At 44.5% G+C, this 17,413-nt stretch overlaps 1 long non-coding RNA gene across 4 annotated transcripts; it reads left to right on the forward strand.

Moving 5' to 3' along the window:
* The first annotated feature begins 9,106 nt into the window (after positions 1 to 9,106).
* Positions 9,107 to 16,866, forward strand: LOC120437399. Of its 4 annotated transcripts, XR_005611097.1 has the most exons (4): positions 9,107 to 9,289; positions 11,288 to 13,465; positions 13,611 to 13,704; positions 13,813 to 16,866. It is a non-coding gene; the product is annotated as an uncharacterized LOC120437399 (long non-coding RNA). The 4 variants fall into 4 exon arrangements; XR_005611096.1 differs by having other exon boundaries at positions 11,288 to 13,704; XR_005611095.1 differs by having other exon boundaries at positions 11,288 to 11,632; positions 12,159 to 16,866.
* The last annotated feature ends 547 nt before the right edge of the window (positions 16,867 to 17,413 follow it).

Consider the following 17,413-nt stretch of genomic DNA (forward strand, 5'->3'; position numbering starts at 1 on the left):
GATAGGTTGATAGGTTGCATTTGCTGATGAAATCCAAATCATGTAACCTCACCTTCAGGTGCTTCCCGAGAAACAAACTCACTACTAAGCTGTTGAACTGCATGCCAGTCAGATATTTCTAGTGTGTCAGCGATGATGGATGTCTCTGTGTTCTTCTTTACATTTTCCATCAGTACACACCCACCCTGACATGCCTCCTGCCAGTCAGCTCTTTGCACAAACCATGTGATAAAATATGTGTTTACATTTACATTTTGTCATTTACTCTTTGCATTTATTTAGACACCTATAAAGTTTCCTTATTAAAATCTTTATTCAGATCCATTTAGATTTACTCAGTATATTGGAATGAAATAATACAAATAACTGAAGACATTTTAAAGTGAAGTGGAACAGCTGCTGTACGCACACAATAATCACAGAGCAGAGGGGAAGAAATGAATGGGAACAGAATTCTTGCCACACACTGACATTTGAATAAAGGATCACACATGTGATAAGTGTGGATCTGTGGCTGATTCAAGGCAGTGAAAAGAAAATGACAAAAAAACAAATAAAACTAGTCTGATGTCACTCAGACAGATTTCTGAGGATCTCCTGAGGAAACAGCTCACCTACAGAGGCTGTGATCCACTGAAATATACAAGAATATTTAAATGTGACTCAGGCGCTCCACACTTGAAATCTGAAACATTCTTATTAAATTAATGAGCTAAAAATGGGCTCTGAAAACATAAGTTCCAACTTTGGCTTCCTCTAGTCCAGCCGAGTGACTTCTGATCTGTGTTTTTAGGACATTTTTAAAGTTGAATCCATTTCCTCTTCAAACTGCTGTCAGACATTATCTACTGCACTCTGATCACATCACTCAGACCAGCTGCTTTCTACAAAGTCTCATCAACAACATCTTTAGAAACAAACATCAACAACCAGGAAGCAGCTTCACCTCTGATCACACACACACTCAACTCTACTCACTCACCTGGAGAGTCAGCAACTCTTAGGTAGATGCTGGTGATGGATTTATATGATTCATTGATGAAGACCTTAATGGTCCAGTGTCATTCGCTGTCGCATTCTTCAGAATCAAATCCATCCATCCATCCATCAGGTTCTTAAAAGATGGATGCTGGTTGTATTGTTCAACGTCCATTCCTGAATGGGCACATTTATATTTCAGGTCAGGTGTGCTCCAATTTACATCTCTGATGTTGTTGTTTGGAACTCGACATGTCAGAGTGACGTCCTGTCCAGACGCAGCTGTGACATTTTTCTGGTCTGAAAAAGGAAACAACACAGAGCAGAGAGGTTAAAATAGGAATAAACTGTTAACTTCTACAGTGATTAAGATGTTGATGAGCCACAACTAGAGACCAGTGGTCTGTACTAAACCTAAGACAGAGATTCAGATTCACACAAGTTTCTGATATCTGGCACACTGATATAACACTCAACAAATCCTCTGTTAAAATATGTGGTATAAGTCAGTAAAGGGTTTTTCCAACTCATGTACCTAGTTAGCCAACCAAAAGAAGCACAAATATATGAATCAATTGTGTTTTTGCTCTGACTCAGTGCAGGTATACACAACAGCTTCAGCTACGGCAGATATTTTAGGACAGACTGCTAATTTAGTGATTACATACATGCTGTTATGGATTTCTTGCCATTCATAGAAAATAAATGAGTTTGACCATCCCCACATGTCTGACAGTCCATAGCTGTGTCCCAATCCAGCAACCGCGCGCTTCGCTTCCAAATGCAGTCAACAAATGTGCCCTTCATTTCCCCAATTTTGGAGGATGGGTTCAGTGTAGACTTCGTGTTCCCATATATCCCAGGATTCCTAGCGCTGCGGTGTGTGTGGATATGTTTTTTAGAAAAAACATGGCAGATGGCTGAAGAGGGGCCAAAGAGTAAACTTTCAAAAGTAAGTACTGCATGTCACTTATTTATGTGCGAATGTTTAATAATGAAGAATATTAAAACATTACTGTTGGCCACATGTCGGCAAAGTTAAGTGACATTAGTGATGTTTGTACTAACTTGGTTTTAAAGCCTTTAACTTAAAATATACGCCGTTCAATAGTCGACCTTAATCTTACAGAGAATGTGATGATTTTATGGATAATTAAAGTCAGTCATATATCCACAAACACAACAAGCTGAAAGTCAGTGATGCTGCTCAGTTTGCAGTCCTGAATATGACGGCACAAGCAGGATTCACTGCACTGTTAATGTTAGCTATGTTATATTGCTGCCTCTGTTCGGTGGTGTCGAGCCAAACGGACTTTAACGTGTGTTTGAACGAGCTGACGGTTCACTCGTTAAGCTGAAAGAAAGATGCTTTAATCACAGGAGTCACACATGTGTCCACTGGACCATCTGGAACTCTTCTTGTTTAGCACTCGTAATAACACAAACACTAAATCCTCCTTCTCTTGTGCTGTTTTGTAGCAGTGTATACACCTGAGACTGTCACCTGTCTGTCTGTCCTGCACTCTCTCTCTGTTTCTTTCTCACTGACTGTGGAATAAAAGTATGAACATGTATTTATAAGTTACACTTGTGTTAACATTTAGAAGACTGTTTGCAGAAAGTTCAGTCATAATAGATAAAGCTGGTCTCTACTTACCTTCGGGGGATGAGACAAGAGCCTTGATTAAAAACAGAACCATGAATGTCCACACAATCTTCTTTCTGTATGCAGAAAACAGATAAAACCTACCAACTAGAATTTTTAACATTATACTAACCCTTACACTAACCCTTATTCTTACCCTTATACTAACCATTATTATTATTATTATTGTGGCGAGCTCAGGAAACGGAGGAGACGGAGGTTTCTTCGGGAGCACCCGTTTATTTAGCTCTTGGGAAGCAACACTGGCGCGAGCCCTCTGCTCCGCGCGGCAACAACAACAAAAACAAAAAAAGGCGCTCCCTCACCCGGAAACACACCGTCGGAGGGGGAGCGTCACCTGTAACCATAGCAACAACATAAACATAACCGTAATAACAAACATAAATGTCCATAACAAATCCCCGAACAGCCCCGGCCCGCTACATAGCCCCCACCTAAGGGGTCAGTCGTCCCCGACAACCCCATTACCCCACACAAAGTCCTGCAAACGTCCCGGTGCCTTCTTCTGGCGCACCGCCGGTCACGACAGGCGGGGAAAAGTCACTGGTCAGAACATGGGCGCTGCCAGCATCCCCTGCCCCGGCATCCACCGGAGCGAGCGGTCGATACGGCGAGAGTCTGTCCTGGTGCAACACCACCAGGCGCCCCGGGCCCGGCATGCGAACACGGTACACCACTTCTGTTAGCCGCTCCACGACCTCCGCTGGCCCTTGCCAGTGACTGCAGAGCTTCGGGGACACTCCTCTCTTGCGAACCGGGCAGTACACCCAAACCTTAGCGCCAGGCACAAAAGCCTCCCCCCGGCACCTGGTGTCGTAGGCTCTTTTCTGCCGTACTCCGGCGCTGGCCTGGGCCTGGCGGGTGTAGTCGTGAACCACCTGCAGCCGCTCCCTCAGCCTCCTGTAGTAGTCCATCTCTGGCCCACCGTCAATCTCCGGCTCAGGGGGGGACCCAAACACCAGATCCACAGGCGTCCGGAGCTCCCGCCCAAACATCAAAGCGGCAGGCGTGCACTGGCTGGACTCCTGCACCGCAGTCCGATACGACCAAAGGACCAGGGGCAGATGTCGATCCCAATCCCGCTGGTGGCGGCTGGTGAGAATGGCGAGCTGGGTGGCCAGCGTGCGGTTAAAGCGCTCGACCAAGCCATCGCTTTGTGGGTGAAGCGGTGTGGTCCTCGTCTTCTCCACCCCCAGCCGCCGACAGATCTCCCCGAAGACCTTCGATTCGAAGTTACGCCCCTGGTCACTGTGGAGCTCAGCCGGGACCCCAAAACGGGCGAACATCTCCTCCACCAGCCTCTCTGCCGTCGTCTCTGCCTCCCGCTTCAGCTGCTGCGTTGTCAGTGGGAGCCACCCCCCTCCGCCGGCTGTGGCCACCCCCAGCGCCTCCTGAGCCCGCTCCTCCTGTCGCAGACAGTAGCGGCACTCGACGGCCATGCAGGGCCGTCTGGAGAGGGCATCAGCGTTGCCATGCTGCCGACCTGCCCGATGCTGGATCTCAAAGTCGTAGCCCTGCAGGACCTCAAGCCAGCGGGCCACCTGACCTTCTGGGTGTTTGAAGTTCAGGAGCCAGGTCAGAGATGCATGGTCAGTGCGCAGGAGGAACCGGCAACCGTGCAGGTATGGCCGGAAGTGCCGCACCGCTAGCACTACGGACCAGCAGCTCCCGCCGGTCACACAGTAGTTCCTCTCGGCTCGCCCCAGAGCACGGCTGAAGTATGCCACCACTGCTTCTCCGGCCTCGCCCTGCTGGGAAAGGACCGCCCGACTCCGACATTGCTAGCGTCAGTGTCCACAATGAAAGGCTGCCGGGCGTCGGGGTAGGCCAGAACTGGGGCTCTGGTGAGGGCCTCCTTCAGCTGTGCAAAAGCCGCAGCGCAGGCATCACCCCAGCCAAACGGCTGGCCCTTGTCAGTCAGGCGGTGGAGGGGCTGGCTATCGTCGAACTCCTTGATGAACCGACGGTAGTAGGAGGCTAGGCCCAGGAAGCTCCGCAGTTCTTTGACGTTCGAGGGAGTCGGCCAGTCCCGGACCGCAGCCACCTTTGCGGAATCAGTGGCGATACCTTGAGCGCTGATCACATGGCCCAAGAACGTAGTCTCTCTCGCCAACAGACGGCACTGCAGGGGTTGAGCCGCAGCCCAGCTTGGACGGATGGCGCTGAAGACCTCGCTCAGGTGAGACAGCGCACTGTCGAAGTCGCCACCGTGCACCAACAGGTCATCCAGGTACACAACACAGCGGCTACGAGGGATGTTCATGAGCACCCTCTCCATCAGCCTCTCAAACGTCGCTGGCGCATTGCAGAGCCCAAATGGCATGACCCTGAACTGCCACAGCCCCTGTCCAATGGTGAATGCAGTCTTAGGCCTTGCTTCGGGGGCTAGCTCCACCTGCCAGTAACCGCTGCGTAGGTCGAGGGAGCTGAACCAGCTGGAGCCGGTAACGTAATCCAGGGCCTCGTCGATCCGTGGAAGCGGGTACGAGTCCTTCTTGGTGACTGCATTGAGACGGCGAAAATCCACGCAGAACCTCGGGCTGCCGTCCTTCTTCCCCACCAGGACCACGGGTGCCGCCCATGGGCTGTTGGACGGCTCGATCACCCCAGCCGCAGCCATCTCACGGATCTTTTCCTCTGCCACCTGCCGTTTGGAGAGGGGCAGCCGGTGTGGGCGCAGACGGATGGGTTGAGCAGAGCCGGTGTCGATGGTGTGGTGGACCAGCCCCGTCTGCCTGCAGTCTTTGTCACTGGCGGCAAAGATGTCCACATTCTCGTCCAGGAGGCACCTCAACCGCTGGCGCTGGTCAACGTTGAGACCTACGCTGCTGCGCTGCCACAGGTCACCAACAGCCTCGGTTGTCTCAGTCGAGGGAGATTTATCGGGTTGAGAGGCCGGGGCTGAGGTGCGTAGAGATGACCCAGAGCCACCGGCACCCGAAATCTGCTGAGCGGCAGCTGCCCGACGCCTTTCCCGTCTGGCTCGGGTTCCCTCCGCCCCCTGCTTTTGACCGCACTGGAGGGCAAGAGTCTCTCTGCCAAGAGTGATAGCCCGCTTTGCGGTGTCGACGCAGGCCCCCCAGCGGGTCAGCAGATCCAGGCCGATGATGCACTGGTCTTGAATGTCAGCAAGCCAGAAGTCGTGAATCAGCTCCAGATCCTTCACTCAGATCTGCAACGGTTTCTTCCCCCGCATATCAGCTCTCTCCCCCGTCACTGTCATCAGCTGGGTGTCGGTGGGCGACCAACCCTCGACCAACGACCCGGACGTTCCAGGAAGCACGCCAGGTCGTATCAGGAGATGGTAGACCCGTGTCCACCAGGGCCCGGCATGGCTGGCCCTCAACGCAGCAGCTCAGGTAGAGTCCCTTGAGGTGCCCAACCCGCCCACCACCGTGCATCGTCCCTTGGAGGGGGCAGGAAACTGGGGCGGTGGTCCCCTCACTACACCGCTCCCACCCCGTTTCCCTGCGGCTTCGTGGTTCTGGCCGTCGGGGCAGGTGCTGGGCAGTCACGCGCCACGTGGCCAGGCTCATCGCACCGGGAACAGCGGTCAGTGGGACGACGACGACGCCTCCGAGGCACCGAGGGCTGCAGCTGGCATATCTCCGCGACCGCCCCCTCCCCGTCGCAGTCTGCAGCTCTGATTTGAGGGTAGTTTGGGGGGCGCACCTGCTGGTTAGGTGGCGGGGTGAGCACCAGCTCGGCCCTTTCAGCCTGAAGGAGCGCCTCACTGAGAGTCTGAGGCATGGCCAGGCGGACGTGTTGGCGCAGTCGCTCTGGAAAAAGTCCACGCAGGAAAGCATGCAGGCTAAGCTCCTCACGGGCTGCTGCGGGGAACTCTGGGTAGCCACGACGAGCATACAGCAACACATCCGCTGCGAAGGTGCCCAGGCTCTCCCCCGGCCTACGGCTCCGGTTGGTCAGCTGCTCCCTGCTCTGATCAGTGGAGTGCCGCTGCCCAAATCGCCTCTCGAGTGCTATGGTGAGGGCCTGGAGCTCATGCTGTTCTGACGCGGCTAGGTCAAGGAGTACCTGCAATGCATCTCCTTCCAATGCTAGCGCTAAGTGTGTAGCAGCCTCGCCGCCACTCCAGCCATTATGTCTCGCTGCTAGCCGTGCCTTGTGAGAGGTAGGGCTCTAGCGGGGTTAGCCCGCTATATTTCGGTACCTTAGCTGGCGTTGCAGGCGTCACTGCTCGCTGTCGGGGGCCCGGTGTGTCGGCCGACGGAGGCAGCCCATCAAGCATTGCCCTAGCATCGGTCGCGGCGGGCCGCCGTCGCGGTGCACTCGCGCCGTCGGGACCCGTCGGGGGACTTACATGGCCGCTAGCTTCCTCTCTCCTCAATCGCCAGCTTCCCAGGCGAGCAATGTTCTCCTCGATAGCTTGCTCTAGCCTCCGAATGTCTCTCTCCATTCCGGCGAGGGTGAGCTAATCCCACTTCTGACACCAATGTGGCGAGCTCAGGAAACGGAGGAGACGGAGGTTTCTTCGAGCACCCGCTTTATTTAGCTCTTGGGAAGCAACACTGGCGCGAGCCCTCTCGCTCCAGCGCAACAACAACAACAACAAAAAAAGGCTCCCTCACCCGGAAACACACCGTCGGAGGGGGAGCGTCACCTGTAACCATAGCAACAACATAAACATAACCGTAATAACAAACATAAATGTCCATAACAAATCCCCGAACAGCCCCGGCCCGCTACATAATTATACCACGCATTATACTAACTATTATGCTATCCATTTTTACAAACCTACAGAACACTGAGCAGAACGGTGCGTGCGGATTTATACCACGCTGCGGATTGATACTAAGACAACCCAGGTGCACCTTTCCGCGAGGGGACTCGCATGGGAACTATTTTCTTATGTGTTATATTCAATTCTCAAAATAAATCAAATAAAAATAAAAAATAAATACATTAATAAAACCAAACGTAACTTAACTTTACTTAACTTTAAAAATATGATATTATTATATAATTCTGACCAATGTCATTTGGTTCAGCAGAGGATGAGGAAACGTTTTGCTGTGGATGGTGTGTGACTCAGTGTAAAAGTCTTCACACACGTAAAATCCTTGTGAACGTCTCGTGCTTTAAAAATAATTCAGTGCAATTTAAAGCAATAAAAAGTGAGTTAATGCTGATTATTTATCCCAAAATTGCATGTTAATCATTTATGTGAAAGATGCAAACATACATACAAACTAAAGATCTTGATTTTGATTTTTTTTTTATTTAACTAGGATTCAGACACACATAAAAAATATATTTTAAACACAGATTTTGGCTTAGACTTTAACATTGTATTGCAGTGGTGCTGGGGCCAAATTTGTTCCATGTCTAACTCAGAGCTGAGGAGTTTTGATGTTTGATAAACTACAAACTCGTGAACATATGAGTCATACTGGACTTCTGATATTATTTTCATATCTGTTCCTGAATCAGCAAAAACCCACAGTCTGAAAATTCTTCTTGAACCTTCATATGACTTTGTATCCACAGTGAAAGTCTGCTACCATCTACTGCTAATGCAAGTGTACAACGGCAGTACACTCCAAGCACGCAACCTCTGCTGATCTCATTGCGCTGGCTCCCCATTAAATTTAGATTTAGTTCAGTGGACTTATTCAAAAAACACCTGAGAGGCTTGTCTTTGTAAAAGTGGCATTTGAGTACCAATTTACTGTTGTTGTGTTTTTAAATCTCCAGTGTTTTGGTGTCATTTTAATCCTAGTCTTATGTTTTTCATTTCATTGTTTTTATTTGGTGTGAAACACCTATGCGACTGTCAAAAGATACTTTATAAAGAAATGTAATGTTATACCTTGGGGCTACCAGTAGATGGAAGCAGACTTTAAATCTGAATCAAGGTCCTTTGAAGATTGAACTGTTTTCAGACTCTGGGGGGTGTGCTTAATCAGGAAGTGGAAAAGAAGAAATGTTTCGGAAGTCCAGTCTGAGTCACATGTTCATGAGTTTGACATTTATCAAACACAAATCACAAAACCCTTACACAGCCACTGTCCAAAGGCCTCCACACACTCAGCTTACCAGTGACTGTGACATATTAACCATGTTAGTGTTTACTTACCTGGATGACTGAGCATGCATCAAGACATGTCACTGATGGGACCCTCTTTGGACTCACACCACTAAACTCTGCTGTTAGGAAACATTGCATTAAAAATAGACCTGATTGTGTGTTATTGTGTGATACTCCATGCTAATAAAAACAATTACACACAAAAAAGTGTGCCTTCATAAAGAAGGAGTGATATGGAGAATCAATGAAATTATAACTCACTGAACAACATGAATAGACACACAGACCTTTCTTTGAGGTGTGAGTGTCATTAGTCACCTTTGAAAAACTGAGTGTTTGAAATATTTGTTTTCATGGCTCCACCTTGTTTGTTGTCATGCTTTTGTTTGTGATTCTTTGGTGAAAGAGAAACCACAGGTCAGAACGAGCTGCTGAAAACACACATTCACATTTAGATACTGAGGATTTTTATTCTTGAAAAAAAGACCATCTTATGGATATTTCTCACACTTTTAAAGTGGAAATGTTCTCTGTAACATCTGCATCTCTCTGCTGGACTTTACTTTTTGCTTACCTCCTCTGTGTCTCTGCAGGTGAGACTGAACCTGTTTTAAATGCAACAGGATTTTTCTGATTTATGAAATAATACCTCATCAAAAAATCTGTTTTGTAATCATTATTAAAAAGTGTGTTTAGGTAGGTTGTGTGACCTGCCAGATCTCACCACAGTTTAAGAGTTAAACCTGAATTGGAACTAATCTGAGCCCTGATACAGAGAGCAGACTGAGAGAAAACTGTGATTTTGTTAACCCTGAGATGAAATTGTTTAAAGAGCGCTAATTAGAACTTAGTTGCAACATGACACTCCGATAGCCCGAGCCTTCAGCTTCATTTGCTTCATTTCCCCATACACACAGATCTGTTTTTAGCAGATCTGTTATCTGCTAAATCTGCAGAAGTTTAAACCTTAACAAACATTACAGTAATAACATAACAGTAATTTCTGGGCAAGCTGGTTTCGTCTTCAGCTCACAATACTCATTGTATCGGGAAGTTCCTCTGCATTCAGACATTTGTCAATTACTGACTTCTGCACAGAGATGGGCAGTAATTTGTTACAGATAACTTTTTGCATTAACTTTGCTGGCAATGATTGAAACAGTGGAAGCAATAACAAATACACTGGACATAAAACAATATGCAGCTGGAATATTTATAGATTTGAAAAAAGAATTTCATACTGTTATTTACTCAATACTACTAAGCAAACTACAGTTTTATGGCATAATACTTTGTGCATAATCCCATAATCCCTTGTTTAGTGTACTGAGTAATTGGAGCACTACATGCAGTGACTCCCAAGTTAGGTGAGTGGCTCCAGCAGATCCCAGGAACAACATCCTACATCTTGGAAACCAAATATTAGAGATGTACAAAACCAAGTTTCCAAGAGCATCTCAATCATGAACAAAATTAAGCAGGTTCTAGACTAAACATCACTCTATGTTCTCTATATTCACTCTAAAATCCATAATCATGCAAAATAATATAATTTCAATATTTTAATCTTATTCAAAATCTTTTTACCCAGAGAGATGGGAAAACAAATTTGAGGGGTAAAGAGAATTTCAAGGAACTACTAGGACAAGTTTTTGTGTCTCTGTGATATGTTTCTTTGTATTAAACTCAGGAAGCAGCTGAACAACTACATGACTGAGCTATAAACACGTTAAAGGGGTGGGAGTACATCAGTGTTACTTCTCCCCACTCATTTTCCAGAACCTGTTGTATGAGAGGACAGTTTTATTCTTCCTGTGCACATGCTCTTAGTACATGGGCCAGCTTAAATATATGTGCTCTCATTTTGCTCATTCATGATCAAAATAAATGATCAATCAATCAATATCTTAGTATTTCTTGAGTTCTGAGATCTTGCCTGGTGTGATAGACCCCAGCCTCTATGGATCTTGTGCTCAGAGCTTGTTCCTGTGCTGCCATGATTATGAAAGACAGCCTCTGTGCTGTCTTTCAGTGGTAGGATGTCTGGATGTCAGTCACTTCCTCTATCTGCCTGTGGTACATGCACGTCAGTGGCCTTTCCTTGCATGATGGCTCCTTATCTTGTTCCTCTTCTTTCTCTGGATTCTGCTGCCTCAGATATTCACTAAGTATACGGTCAGTTGTGGCCATCTTCTTGATGTACCCATGACTGTTTTTCATTTCATCCTACAAAGGGCTTCTGAGACTCCTCCTTCCTTTGCCTTGAAATCTACTGTGATTTTCTAACTCCTCAGGACTTGCCTTATTCGCCGCAGGAGTTTAATGTTGTGGCTTTATTTCATGGTTCTCACTTATTTGTGGGATTCAGGCCTGAAGTGGAGTCAGATGGTAACAAAGAGAGGGAAGGTAGCCAGAACTGAAGGCAACATTGGAGACATTGAGGTTATACAGTTGCATATAGAGACACACAGCCTAACTCATTAACTGCTTCTGTACACCTCTGGTCCAGTTTAGAAGATCTCATTGGTCTCACTGTGAAGTAAACAGCTGTACTTAGATCCTTGTAACCTCTGTGTTGTGCCTTCTCTCAGACCAGAAAAACATCAAAGCAGTGGTTGGACAGATGGTCACTCTGCCATGTCAAGCTCCAAAAAACAACAAGTCCATCATTGCTGCAGAGTGGAGCAGAAATGATCTGGGGGATAAATATTTACTTTTGTACTGGAAAGAGCAGTTTGATCCAACCAAACAGCATCCATCTTTCAAGAACCGGGTTGATCTGCAGGACATACAGATGAAGGATGGAGACGTGTCTTTGATTCTGAAGGAAGTGACGACTGCGGACAGTGGAACATACGAGTGTCGTGTTGTACAGAGAGGAACAAATATGGATGATGAAACCATCAGCACCACCTACCTTAGAGTCGTTGCTCCAGGTAAGACAGTAGATTGTGATATCAGAGGTGAGGTTGATTCCCTTATGTGGCTACAAAATCAACTATACAAAGGCCAGAGACAGGACAGCTCTATTTTTCTCAGATGGACATACTAGGTTAAATACAGTAGGCAAAGAGCCACATGTTTACCAACACTCATGGTGCTCAGTGATGATTAATTTTTAAGAAGACAAACAATTTCTTAGCAAGAAGCCATGTTTCAAAACACAAACAACACTACCTGTCTGCTGTATCATAGATCATAGGTTACATACACAAGAAAACCATCTAATTAGATAAAAAACATTTAAGTTTCACGGTGGCTTAAAATGAGAGGAAGAAACTAATATAGATGTATCAATGTGTGTACATGCATGTGCAGCTTATCTAAACCTGAAACTAGTTTATGTGCTTTATTTGTGCTTCCTCTATGGTTTTACATTTTGGTGGATAAGTTCTAAGAGTTTACAGTATCATCACATTAGATTTTCCCAACTGATAACTCTCACCTATTTCTGACCTGCAGGTCAAACAAGAAGACGCAGAGAGGCTGTTTCTGATGGAGTGATAATTGGTCAGGGGGTTTATATTGCAGCTGTTTTTGTTGTTGGCTTGTTTATCTTTTACATATGCTATAGAAGAATGAACCACAGGATAAACTGATGTTCTGAGGACAGACAGAAATTAGCAGTGTGGATAATAATGGGTCTTTGGTGGTGGCAATAGTTACCACAGATAAAGTTAAACAGTAAGTCTGTGTTATAAATTAGCAGAAATGGGTACTCTCCCCAAAATGCTATGTATAATTTATAATTCATATATTTTCTTTAAGCATTTCTGACAAAAATACTTTTTAAATGTATATTTAATTGTCACATAGCGTCATTGTTTCTAATAAGATTTTATGTTGTAGATCATATATTTTTTGTTCAATTTAATTCAATTTAGTGTTTTTAGATCAAAATCGTGACAACGGTTGCCTCAAGATGCTTATTACTGTAGGATTGGGACCCTACAATAATACAAAGAAAATCCCAACAATCATATGACCCCCTGTGAGTAAGCAATTGGTGACTGTGGGAAGGAGAAACTCACTTAACAGGAAGAAATCTCCGTGTGAAGGCCTGTACACTCTGATATAGTGGTAGGCAGGGGAAGCAGCCAGACACAAAAAGGGTAAACAATGATAGTGAACAGACCAAACTGTTAGTGTCGGGTGCATCAATGAGATGTGTAATTACATTTCCAGGAAGCTTCTCAACAAGTGATTGTGTTAGTGAGTTGCAGTGTACTATTTTACCAGAGTTTGCAGTTGCAGTGTAGATTTAACACATGAATATAAATCCACAGTTACATGGAAGACTCTCTTCTCTTCCTATCTACAGGATAGTGGAGAACTAACCCATGTCCTGAACAACCTGTACAGGCGACTTCAAATAATAGTGAAGTAAAGATGAGCAAGTCAATGTGCTGTTAACATGCTAACAAAATAAACTGAACATGCTAAACAACCTTTCTGCATTATATCAGCATGGTTTTGGCATCACATAACTCAGCTGTAACCTCTGTGTCTCTGTTCAGACCTGTGACTCTGAAAGTATTTTATGAATGAAGGTGGAGTTTTGTATGACTTTTTCATGTTTTCATGTTACATAACAAACATTTAGTTTCACATTTTTTTAGTTTCTCTTTCAGTGTCACGAGATTGGGTGGTGTATCTGTGAACTTAACCACTTGGTCAGCAGTGCAGTTTTCACCACAGAGACAAAGAAGTGTTAAGCTGCCATTGTAGCCTCGGCAGTGGTCACCATCACACAGTTGCAGTCAGACACAGTGAGCATAAACATGTGTCTCAGTGTGATGTGTTTCAGGAGTCAGGATACAGCCATGAAACTTTTACTTTATTGTTAAAAATGTGATTAGATTAGTTTGTTTTTCAGTGATGTGTTGTCAGATTGACCCTTTTCTTTTCCTTTAGTTTGTCTATTTAAAGAAGCCAGACAGCTCATCAATCAATCAACAAAAACATTTAATGCCTGAATGAATTCTCTGAATGTTAAAAATGTGATCAGGTTAGTTTCTTTTTCCGTGATGTGTTATTAGTTTGACCCTTTTCTTTTCTTGTAGTTGCTCTATTTAAAGACTTCCTGTACACTTGCCAGCTCTTTCTGTTTTTTCAGAGGCACCTCAAGATGTCTGCAAGCCAACTGAAAGATGAATCTCTTCAGGAAGTCCTGGGTCTGCCCCAGGAGAACTTCCCCTAGTAAACACAGAAGGGTAACTGATCACGGGCAGGGTGTAGGTGTTGATAGCCTGGATCTTGTTTTTCTTTTCAGTTGACTCCCATTCACCTGTGGGATCCCAGGTACTTGTAGCTGTCCTCTGTATCTGCAATGTTGCTTTCTGGTAGTTTGATCCCCTCCATTCTGACTACCTTCCCTCTCTTTGTTATCTTCCAACTACATTTCTCTGAACGACATTCCTTTGTCATTGCTGTATAGCCTGGTAGTGTGGATCAGTGAATCGATGTCTCGTTCACTCTTAGCATACAGCTTGATGTCATCCATGTACATGAGGTGGCTGATAACTGTTCCATTCTGTAGTCGATATCCTTAGCCATGTTGTCAGTGATCTCACTGAGGGGGTTCAGGCCTATGCAGAACAGCAGTAGGGACAGAGCATCTCCTTGGTAAATTCTGCACTTGATGATGACTTGTTCTATGGGTTTGAAGTTGACCTCTAGTGCTGTTCACTACATCAGTAGGGCTTTAGAGTGTGATGTTGTGGCCAGGTTTTTAGGTTGAGGCGCCATTTAAGCAGGCCAAACAAAGGGCAAAAGCATACAGATAATATCAGCCATGGTCGGTATTTGCTTTGTTGTTGGTTGTAATGTTAGATTGAATGATTGGGAAGAGAATAAGCTGGAGAATGGGATCTCTTTTTATCGTTTCCCCTCCTGAAAGCAACGTCAGGGATCTCATGTATCAGATATTAACAAATGAAGACGTCAGGCTTGGATAGCAGAGGTGAGACGAACTGATACCGAGTTCTCTACCATCCGCAGATTTCTGTTGGTGTGCTCAGACTTTTTGTTCCGGTAAGTTCTAAACAAATTCATATTGCTCTTTATGGGCTTTTAGTTTTATTTTCAATGTGCTGAGGTCATAGAAAAATAGAGCAAACATCCTAATGTGTGATTCTGCAGAACTACATTCTGTTTATGGAGTAGCTTATTATTTAGCATTATTGCAGGTAAATCAGCCTATGAAATGGATGAAACAAATCCAGACTGGGCACATAGGGCATAATGTTAGACTTTAAGTGACACACAGTTCATTTTTGAATGTATAATCTCAAGCTGACTTACCTATGGCTGAACAACAACCTCCTCACAATGTGGAGGCTTAAAAACGGCCAAATCTTGTACCCAAAAGTTTGTGAATTAGATGTGCGCCTCCAGGGATTTATAATTCTGAAACTGATTTGCCGTGTATGCGTTGACTCTACAGACAAGGTACGTAAAGATATCAGGGTAGGACAATGGCAGTAGGTCTTAAGGGTTTGTACTCCAGTGCCGTATTTCATACGGGTCCATATTATCAGTGCACGCTATTTTTTCCAAGTACCGTCCCTTCACATCTGGGCGCAATCGGTCTTGATACAGTCCTTTGTCTTTTGAGCTGATTTTAAGCATGGTTCTAGTAATCGTCCTTCCAACACAGTGTGTTTGTTTTGATTCGTGGCCTGCTAAAATGGTGCCATACTCCCACAATGCATTGAGGCATTATGTCAACTGCAAGGCCCTATATTGAGTGAAGGCTCTTAGGGTCCTGTTGATCTTGTACAGTTCAGGATCCCGGTGTGGACCATTAAGTTATGAGTTTTCTTGTAGTCAGTTCAGGCAGTGCACAGGTTGGTCAGCCTGGTCTTGCAATCTCGGGTGACTGCTCTGCACACACTTTTTTATTTCAGTAACAAAATGGAGTGATCAGTGGCCCCGACATCATATGTCACAACAAAGTGGAGCTCTCTCTCTCTCTCTCTAACCCTCGTTCTCTTTACTCCCTAAGTTTCTTCCCTGTCTCTCCTTTTCTCTGTGTGTATGTTATGTCTCTCTATGTCACTGTCTCCTTGTTTCTGTCTGTTTGTCTTTCTTTGATCTTTATCTGCTGCGGGTGCTTAAGGCTCTACACCCTGGGGTTGATTTACTGTTCTGTTTACTTGATTTTTCTTGATTTTTTTTCTTTGTGTAAAAGCTCAAAAAACTGTGTTTCAAAGACCTCTGATTTTCTCCAGAGGATGTTTTTTTGTGTATGTTTTGTCTTTTTTAATTTGGTTTTAATAAGTTGAATCTACAAGTGACATGCCTGACCAAGTTTATCATTTTGGCTCTAGATGTTTGAGCTGACATCAAAGGGTGCAGACAGCACACACAGTCTTCATCCTGACTGTAATGTACACTATGATAGGGTTTCATTTAAAATCAACACGTGAGCAGCCCACAGCCAATCTGTTAATCTGTAATTCTCACAACATTTTTTTTCCTTTTTTAAAAAAAAATTAAACTGAGACTTTTGCTGTAAATGTCATAAATAACAGGAGATGGCTGTGCAGGTAAATTCATTTTATAATCCACTTGATTATGGTGATCTGGTTTATATACTGTTACAACATTGATCATAGATTATATCTAGTAATTACTTTTAGGATTATATCTATATATAATCTAGATACTGTTACTGGATATAATCAAAGAGCAGAGGTACCCAAAGAGTGTCTGCAACAGAGCCTTGAAAGTAAACGCCATGAAATACTGCCCTCTTCTGTTCACTGAGGAGGACTGATACAGAAATATAAGATACAGAAATAAAGACCAATAAAGATTCAAGAGGCTTCAAGGGGAAGAGACATGTAATGACACTTTCATGGTCACGGGACACTTTAACATTGGGTGCACATCTTGTTCAGACTTAATTTGAAAAAAAAAAAAAAGTATTAAATTATCTGCTGCACAAAGCAAAGCATTCTCTGTATATATTTATTTAGCTGCAGCTGCCTTTGTATATATTCTGTTGATCTCTGAACATGAACATATACTGTGTTTCTAAATGATGCATTTATCAACCACTCTAGTTAAACTTTATATCTTTTTTATCTTGAAAAAAAAGTTTAAGATTTAATAATCCCAAAGATTTTTGACTGCACATGTTATTAATAAAAAATGATGCAAAATCTGTAAGGTTTACAGAGATTATGTACAAGCTGTTATTTATGATCCCAAAGGGATACATATCAGACTAAAGTTTGTAAAATAGCATTCATATGAATGTCTCTATGTAGAGGACACTGAACAGGAAGGAGGGGTTATCGTCTGACACAAGAAAAGATTTCTACTTGTCAGTAAAGTGTTGCTCTGAATGTGCAGCAGTCAGGCTGTACTAAACTATAGTGACATCATTTCTGTCTCTAGTAAGACGACCTGCCAGTTATGTATCTTTAAACTAAATTTGAACCCTTTAGTTTTGCAGTTTCCTTCTCTCTGTTTCTTTTCACCTGCTGGTGTCTGAATACTAGAAAGATTAGGCTTGATTGATCACTACACTCACTTCTGTTGAAAAATCTAAATAAGTATAAACCCTATTAGCCAAGAAACAAGGTGCATAATATATATATGAGCAAATAAAAAGACCAGCAAAAAACACATACACACGGGTACGCACACACACAGGCACTCACGTGCTTGTGCATACACACACAGACACAGAGTTTGCAGCACACCAT

Source organism: Oreochromis aureus, linkage group 3 (genome assembly GCF_013358895.1).
Source record: "Oreochromis aureus strain Israel breed Guangdong linkage group 3, ZZ_aureus, whole genome shotgun sequence".
NCBI lineage: Eukaryota > Metazoa > Chordata > Actinopteri > Cichliformes > Cichlidae > Oreochromis > Oreochromis aureus.